The sequence below is a fragment of the Heloderma suspectum genome, chromosome 7, assembly GCF_057233095.1.
Source record: "Heloderma suspectum isolate Gila_16-S chromosome 7, 16-S_ref, whole genome shotgun sequence".
In the NCBI taxonomy this organism is placed as follows: domain Eukaryota; kingdom Metazoa; phylum Chordata; class Lepidosauria; order Squamata; family Helodermatidae; genus Heloderma; species Heloderma suspectum.
The window spans coordinates 77125089-77132185 of record NC_139464.1 but is presented as its reverse complement, the minus strand read 5'-3'; positions in this window follow the sequence as shown (position 1 = coordinate 77132185).

Sequence of the window (7097 nt, the reverse complement as noted above, 5' to 3'; positions counted from 1 at the left end):
TAATTATTTTATTTAGCTTCGGGCTATAGCATCAACACAATTATCACAGTCGGTATTCTTGCACTTCATTTCCCTCTGACCACCCTGCTAACATTTTATGTCTCTCTACATCCATGTGTATACCTGCCAATTTAGGATAACACTCCATGCATCTGATCAGCTGGCCTGGCCTGGAGTTCATGCCATAATAAATGTGTTAGCCTTTAATGTGCCACAAGACTCTTAGTTCTTTTAACTTTTAGGGTGCAATCCTATGTCCCCTAGACAGCGGCTGGGGGTTATAATATATTTCTATTTCTGGGATTTGAGGTTGGAACCAGGGCTCCAACGTCCGATCCCAGAACCACGCTCCCCACCCCTTCGTAGCTGGCACGGTTCTGTCCACACAGGCTACGTCTCTGTGCTCAGAAATGGAATGTGGAGATGGCAAAAAGGAGGCGGCTTCAGGGGCAGGGAGGGGAGAAGACTGTGGAAGCTGCTTTACGCAGCTTCCTATGCGTGTCCCGGTCTTCTTCCCTCCCCCTCCCCAAAGCCACGCCTAGAAGGGCGAAATCGTCCATATAAGGAAAATGCAGGGTGGCTAGAGCATGGAGGCGAGGATTGCCTCCGTGCACCAACCACCGCGCATTGGATACTTGGCAGCCTCTGACTTCAGAGGCTGCCAGCTATCAAGATAGGATTGTGTTCTAAGAGAGTTAAGTGTGTCCCTGCCTGCCTGGTACTGAAAGGCCTGTCTTTAGAGTTACCAGAAGACCTCATATATTCCAGTGTATCCATCTTCATAATACAACTCTAAGGCATGAATGTTTCATTGGCCACATTTTTTAATGTGTCCTGGGATCCAAAAAAAGGTGGGGGGCGGTATGAGTACAGAAGAGGTGCTGGTAGCACTTTACTTCACATGCTTTTCTGCTGCACAAATTCCCACTACCAAAGCAACAAACTGCTCTCAGTTTAGAAAGTGGGTTGTCTCTTCAAACAAGAGACAAGCAAAAATGGCAAGTGAGGGCTAAATGTCATACTCTGTGAAATGTGTAATTACATTGTTGTTTGTAAATTGTTGTTTGTTTGTAAAAAAACAAACAAACAACAACACGCAACCCCCCCTCCCACCATACCCAACCACTGCAGGGAGGGGGGATCAGGATCAGAACCACTTCACATGGGAAGTTTTTTTTTTAATCCTTTCCTGCATGCCATGGTCCCAAGTAAAATCTCTCAGCACCCCCTGATATGAGGGAAGCTATCTTTGGCATCTGTGGGTTCAGCTTTCATGTACATATATCCATTCTTTGGAGTCTACCAACTTAGGACAGTATCTAAAAACAAATTAAAAACAGTGGGTCCTTCAACCCCCAGGCAATAAACCAAATTATGTGTTATTCTACATTTATTCATATTTGTGTAGTATTAAGTGTACAAATATTTTACAATCTTACCCATCTTCATAAAACATCCCTGAGTTAGGCTATTTTTATTTGAGTGATGGTGACTTCACAACACATTCATAGCTGACTGAAGTAAGATTTGGTTTTGGTTTTGAAGGAACTGAATCCTAGGTTCTGTCCACTGAACCACACTAAGGGCACAATCCTATGCATGTTTAGATGGAAAAAAAGTCCTACAATTCCCAGCATTCCCCAGCCAGCCATGATGGCTGGGGAATGCTAGGAGTTGTAGGACTTTTTCTGTCTAAACATGCATAGGATTGCACCCTAAGATGTATGCCAAATAGGTAGGTGCAATAAGTCCTACTGAAACTCCAGGGAAGAGAACATCTTAAATCCAAATATCTTGGCTTAACTACTTCTGCATCAGGAAGTGACTTTTCCAAGGTAACACAAGAAATTGGGAGTTTTACACACATCTCAAATAATACATGGCTCACATCATAACTACATGTATAATCAATTACTGAGATGAAAATCCTAGAAAATTTCATTTGAGATGTGAAAAAATGGAATTATATCAAGTTCCAAATTTTCAAATGTGCAATTCAGATTTGAGTAGCCATTCACTCCAGATAATATTTACATTTAGTTTGCAAACCCAAAAAGTATGAAGTATTTCAGTTCTGTAAATGTGGACTATAAAGAGGCACAGTCCTCTTTTGTGCATATGGGGCCCTGTGGCTGCTTAGCTATTAATTTTAGAACAGCTCTGTAGGAAGAAAGTCTGTAAAGCAACCAGCCAACACCAGATTCCGGTTAATGCAGATGCCTCAAGATGTGGCCTTTTGCCTTGATTAAAAAGGATTGCTGATTAATGGAAAACACCCTCAACTGTAAATTGTAACATAGTTGTTTTGGGCAAGCTGTAGGCTACCCATCTGTCTGCAGGGCTGCTGTCCTTTGCAAGTTTCCTCTCACTCTTCTGTATTATATTTTGAGGAATTCATAAGAAAAAGCGCTACTTTCCCCTTTTTAAAGTGCATATAGAGAAAGGAAAAGTATAACTGGGCTGAATAAACAGAACTTTGAGCTTTGCAAACTTGCAAAATAAATAAAATGAAAAATAATGGGTGAATTTTTCATAATCTCCCGAGACTTTGCTACATCCAGCTGCTGCTTCCCTTTTAGTTACTTCAGTAGTTTGTTACTACTTTAGTAGTTCTAGTAGACTTTTCGTAGTGGAGGGAGCAATCCTATGGCCACTAGACAGCGGCTAGACAGCCATAGGAAATCCTGTTTTCTGGGAACTGGCCTCTCCCCACTTCTGCACTGCCTTGGAGGCAGCACGGAACAGCCCTGTCCTCCGCACTTGCAAGAGGAGCAGGGAGAGGCCAAAAAGAGGCATGTCTGGGGGCATTCCAGGGCAGGGAGGGTGGAGATGCCTGTATGACACATCCAATGTGTTGTGCAGCAGTCTCCTTCCCCACTCAGCCCTCCCACAGCTAGACAACCGCAATCGGCTGTCTAGTCGAAAATGCAGGGCAGGAAAGAGCGCAGAGGGAACGATCCCCTCCATGCTTCTCCTGCCCTGCTTTGGATAGGCAGTCACCTCTGAGTTCGGAGGCAGACGCCTATCTGGATAGGATTGCGCCCTTAGTTTACTACTACTTTGGTTACTTTAGTAGTTTGCTACTAGACTTTGCTATATCCAGTTATTTTAGTAGTTTCATTTGAACTTACCTTATGTCTAACAATATGTTTGAATAAGTGCAAGTCATTCGATCAACTCTGAACTCATCCAACTTAGATTGTCTACACTGGGTGTACAGAAGATGGTGAAAGCCCACAAAGTGAACTTCTTAGGTTGTTCTGATCTCTTTTCCAGTGTGACATCTAGTCTAATCTGTGATATCTGTCTAATTTACATTTAGACAGTTTCATTCTTTGACATAGTATTTGAAATTCTGTTGATCATATCCTTTTAAATCATTTTTGTTGTGCTAAAATGGAGAGAATATCTAATGAAAATGAATGTTGAAAAGTTCAACCAAAGACATGTGTTTTGGAAAATAAGGTGGATATAATACACTGCATTTAACATTGTTTGGAGCTACTGCTTCTTAACCTAAACAGGAAATTATTAGCCATCAGCCCTTTTCATACATCCAAAAAACAATGAACGTTTGCCCACTGTCTCCACCCCTGACTTTGACATGTTCATAGTACACATCTAGACACATTTTGCATAGAGTCTAGATGTGTACAAATTTAGTGCTGTGCCAAACATTTCTCCATTCCCCCCCCCCAACCATTCTCATTCAATTCGACAGGAAAATATTACTTTCAAAAAGATATTTAATGGAAAATAACATTTCAGAGAAATGTTCATGGGTTGTGGTTGGGTTTCTTGTATTAATTAGGAGGTAGGTGAGAAATGTCTGTGAAAGTCCTGTTTTTGATTGTACAACCATCTCTCTGGCAGCCTGTAGCTACCTCAACTTCCCACACTTCAAGTAAAGACCAGGGGAAGACATCATGAGGTAATTCCTCCCATAGGGCATTTCAGATCAGAAAGCATGGGTAGCCTTGGGGGCTGCAGAGCAATTAAGGGATATGTAATAGAAAGAAAGAAAAACACACAGCACCCTTGGCTACCTTGCAGTGATTAGGTAAGCTCAAAAACATCACAAAAATAAATTATGAAACACCCTGAGAATGAGGCAGAACAATGGGAGCCTCTTTCATGGGGGAAGAAAACTTTCAGAAATTGGAGGACAGATTTGGGCACAGCATTCGCTTCTCCTCTTCCCTAGAGCTAGATACAACACTACACATTTCACACCTGCATTTTGGTGGAGGCAAAATGGCATCAGCCTGCCAACATAGTTGATGCCATTGCCACTTGCAGTGGCATCACAAAAAAATCCCCCAATTTTTCTTCTGTATACCAAGGCAGAATTTATAACCTCCTAGACCCATCTATCCATCCCCACCTTATTAGACCTTCTGCATGCAAAGCATGTGCTCCACTGCTGAGCTACATACAACCCCAAATCAGTTTTCCCCCAAGTCATTAACTACCCACCCAGATCCTGCTCCAAACAAATTCCTTTTCAATTAACCATCAGTCCAGTCTTACTCTGCCTAGGCTCCCAGCCCCCAAAGAAAAAAAATCTTCGATGTTCCTCTTTAGCTCTCCTCCCCGCTCTTCCTTACCCACACAAAGAACTCTGTCCTTGGTCCTCATGGCAAATCAAAGTGCTGATGCTGTGCTACTTCTCTCCTCCTGAGCCTGCCAAGGGATCAGCAGCCAGCCTACAATGCATCACAATGTGTCACCTTGCTTTGACTCTTATTCGCTTATGCGGCCCCAGTAATGCCCATTCCAACCCATCTATAGGGCAGGATAGGTTGATAATCTGATTGGTTCAGCCTGGAATCAATCAATCTATCTATCTATCTATCTATCTATCTATCTATCTATCTATCCATCCATCCATCCATCCATCCATCCTGTGTGTGTCTGTGTGGCTAGATCTGGAGGATCATTCCAAAGAAGGTCCTCCAGGAAAAGCCTTTTCAAGGGCTGAATGCAGGTGAGCTGCGGCTGCCTCCCTGCCCCCTCTTCTGCTTTTAGGTCATTCTCCATTGATGCTGGGGAATGTTCTGGGCATGTGCAGCTATTGCACATGCCCAGTATTCTCCCTAGCCTGCAAGAGAGGAAGAAGTGGGAGAAGGGAGTGTGGAGCACTGCTGCTGCCACATGCTCTATGACACAAATTCATGTAGGTCTGGGGGTAGGGACTGGGAGAGAGGGAGGAGGGAAGTGGGAGGCGGTTTGACACCCTCCTTGCCCCAGCCAACTGCCATGCCTGGTACTGGGAAGCAGTAAGCAAGCTCAAAAGAGAATTCTAGGGGGCTGTTTCCGGTGGTGTTTCCACCATCGATTCACTCTGAACCAGCTGCATGTTGAGGTCGTTAGGGATACCTGACGTCATGGCCATCTAGCAGCCACCCCGGAGCTTGTCACGGAAAAAACGGATTTCCTGAGATTGCTTAAAGTCCAATTCTTTTCCTTAAGTCAGGTTCTCCCCGGTATAGTTGTTGTATGCCCCTCCCCCGCATTTAGCTCGGGTATGCTAGTCCTGCCCAGGGGTGTGCCTTTCACTGTGACTCCAGACAAGGGGTGTTTCCTCCCATTGTGTTGAATGAGGCCTACCCTCTGAATGCCCACAGAAATACCAGAGAAGCCCCTCAATTGACACGGCACATATCAAAACCTAATTCTTTAAATGCAATTAAGCGTGATCTTGAGGCTTCAATTCATTGCCTTAGGAAGTAACTTCTTCACAGCTTCCTTATATTATTATTATTATTATTATTATTATTATTATTATTATTATATTTATATCCCGCCTTTTTCCCAATACTGTGACTCAAGGCGGCCAAGAGATCCTGTGCCTTAAAATAGGGGCTGGTTTTGGTCTCTTTCCCACAACAATCCCATTAGTGTCTCCTCAGAAGTAACCCCCATTGCGGTCAATGAGGCTTGCCTTTGAATGCCCACATCAGAACTTACAGAGATTCCCCTTCCATTGAAATGGCACATTTTAAAGCCCTATTCCTTAAGTGCAATTAAGTGGGTTCTCAAGGCTCTGATTCATTGCCTTAGGAAGTAAGTACTTCACAGCTTCATTATAGATAACCTGCACGTTAAAATGGGGGCTGGTTTCTGTCTTTGTGTTTACTGTTGTCTTTCCCACAACAAACCCATTACTGTCTCCTCAGAAGTAGCTCCCACTGTGGTCAATTAGTTCCTGCAGGTTAAAAGGGGGGCTGGTTTCCATCTTGGTGTTCTCCCTGCTCTTTCCCAGCACAAGCATATGTGTGTCTATTCGGAAGTAACTCCCATTGTGCTCAATGAGGCTTAATCCTGAAATGCAGGTACATCTGGACTTTCAGGGGAAAGGGGGGGGGAAGCCTCTCTTATTGGTTGAGCAGCCCCTGCCAGTCAGATGATGTTCACTCCAACACCCACCAGGAAGTATGTTCTGTGAAGCGATTTTTAGTGTTCCAGAGAATCTGCTCGTGGAACCCTGCTCACAGCAAAGCTGATTCCTTTTTAAAAATCTGGTACTCTTCTCTTAGCTTCTCCTGTTGTTGTGGAAACATGGCCTAGGTTACAATCCTAAGCATGCTTTCTAGGAAGCAAGCCCCACTAAACTCAGAGGTTAGCATAGCATAGTGGAATGCATAGGACCAGACTACATTTTAATCATCCAAATGTACTTGGAAGTTACCGAAGCTCTGGTGTTACTGCAACTCAAGTTACTGAACACATTGGCCATTAAAACAGAGTAGCTGGTAATTAAGCTAATTTCTCTGGGATTTGTATTCTGATACAGCTCAGGTTCCTTCCTAGGGAAACAACTCCCACACAGACGTGGAGTGTAACCTATGACCTTTGGAGATAAACTGAAAATAATGTGCCTTCACTGGTTCAGTCTGAGGCATTCCACCAGTTATTATTGCTCTTTCTGTCTTTTGTTTTCTAGTTTACATCTCTTTAGTTTTTTTTGTTATTTTTATCAATTTAAACTGAATTTGTACACTGGGGGCTATTTTTTAAACAGAATGGTGGAATAAAAATAATAAAAGCAAACATACTTTCAGGTATAGTGCCCTAGTACTATACCCGAAACAAAA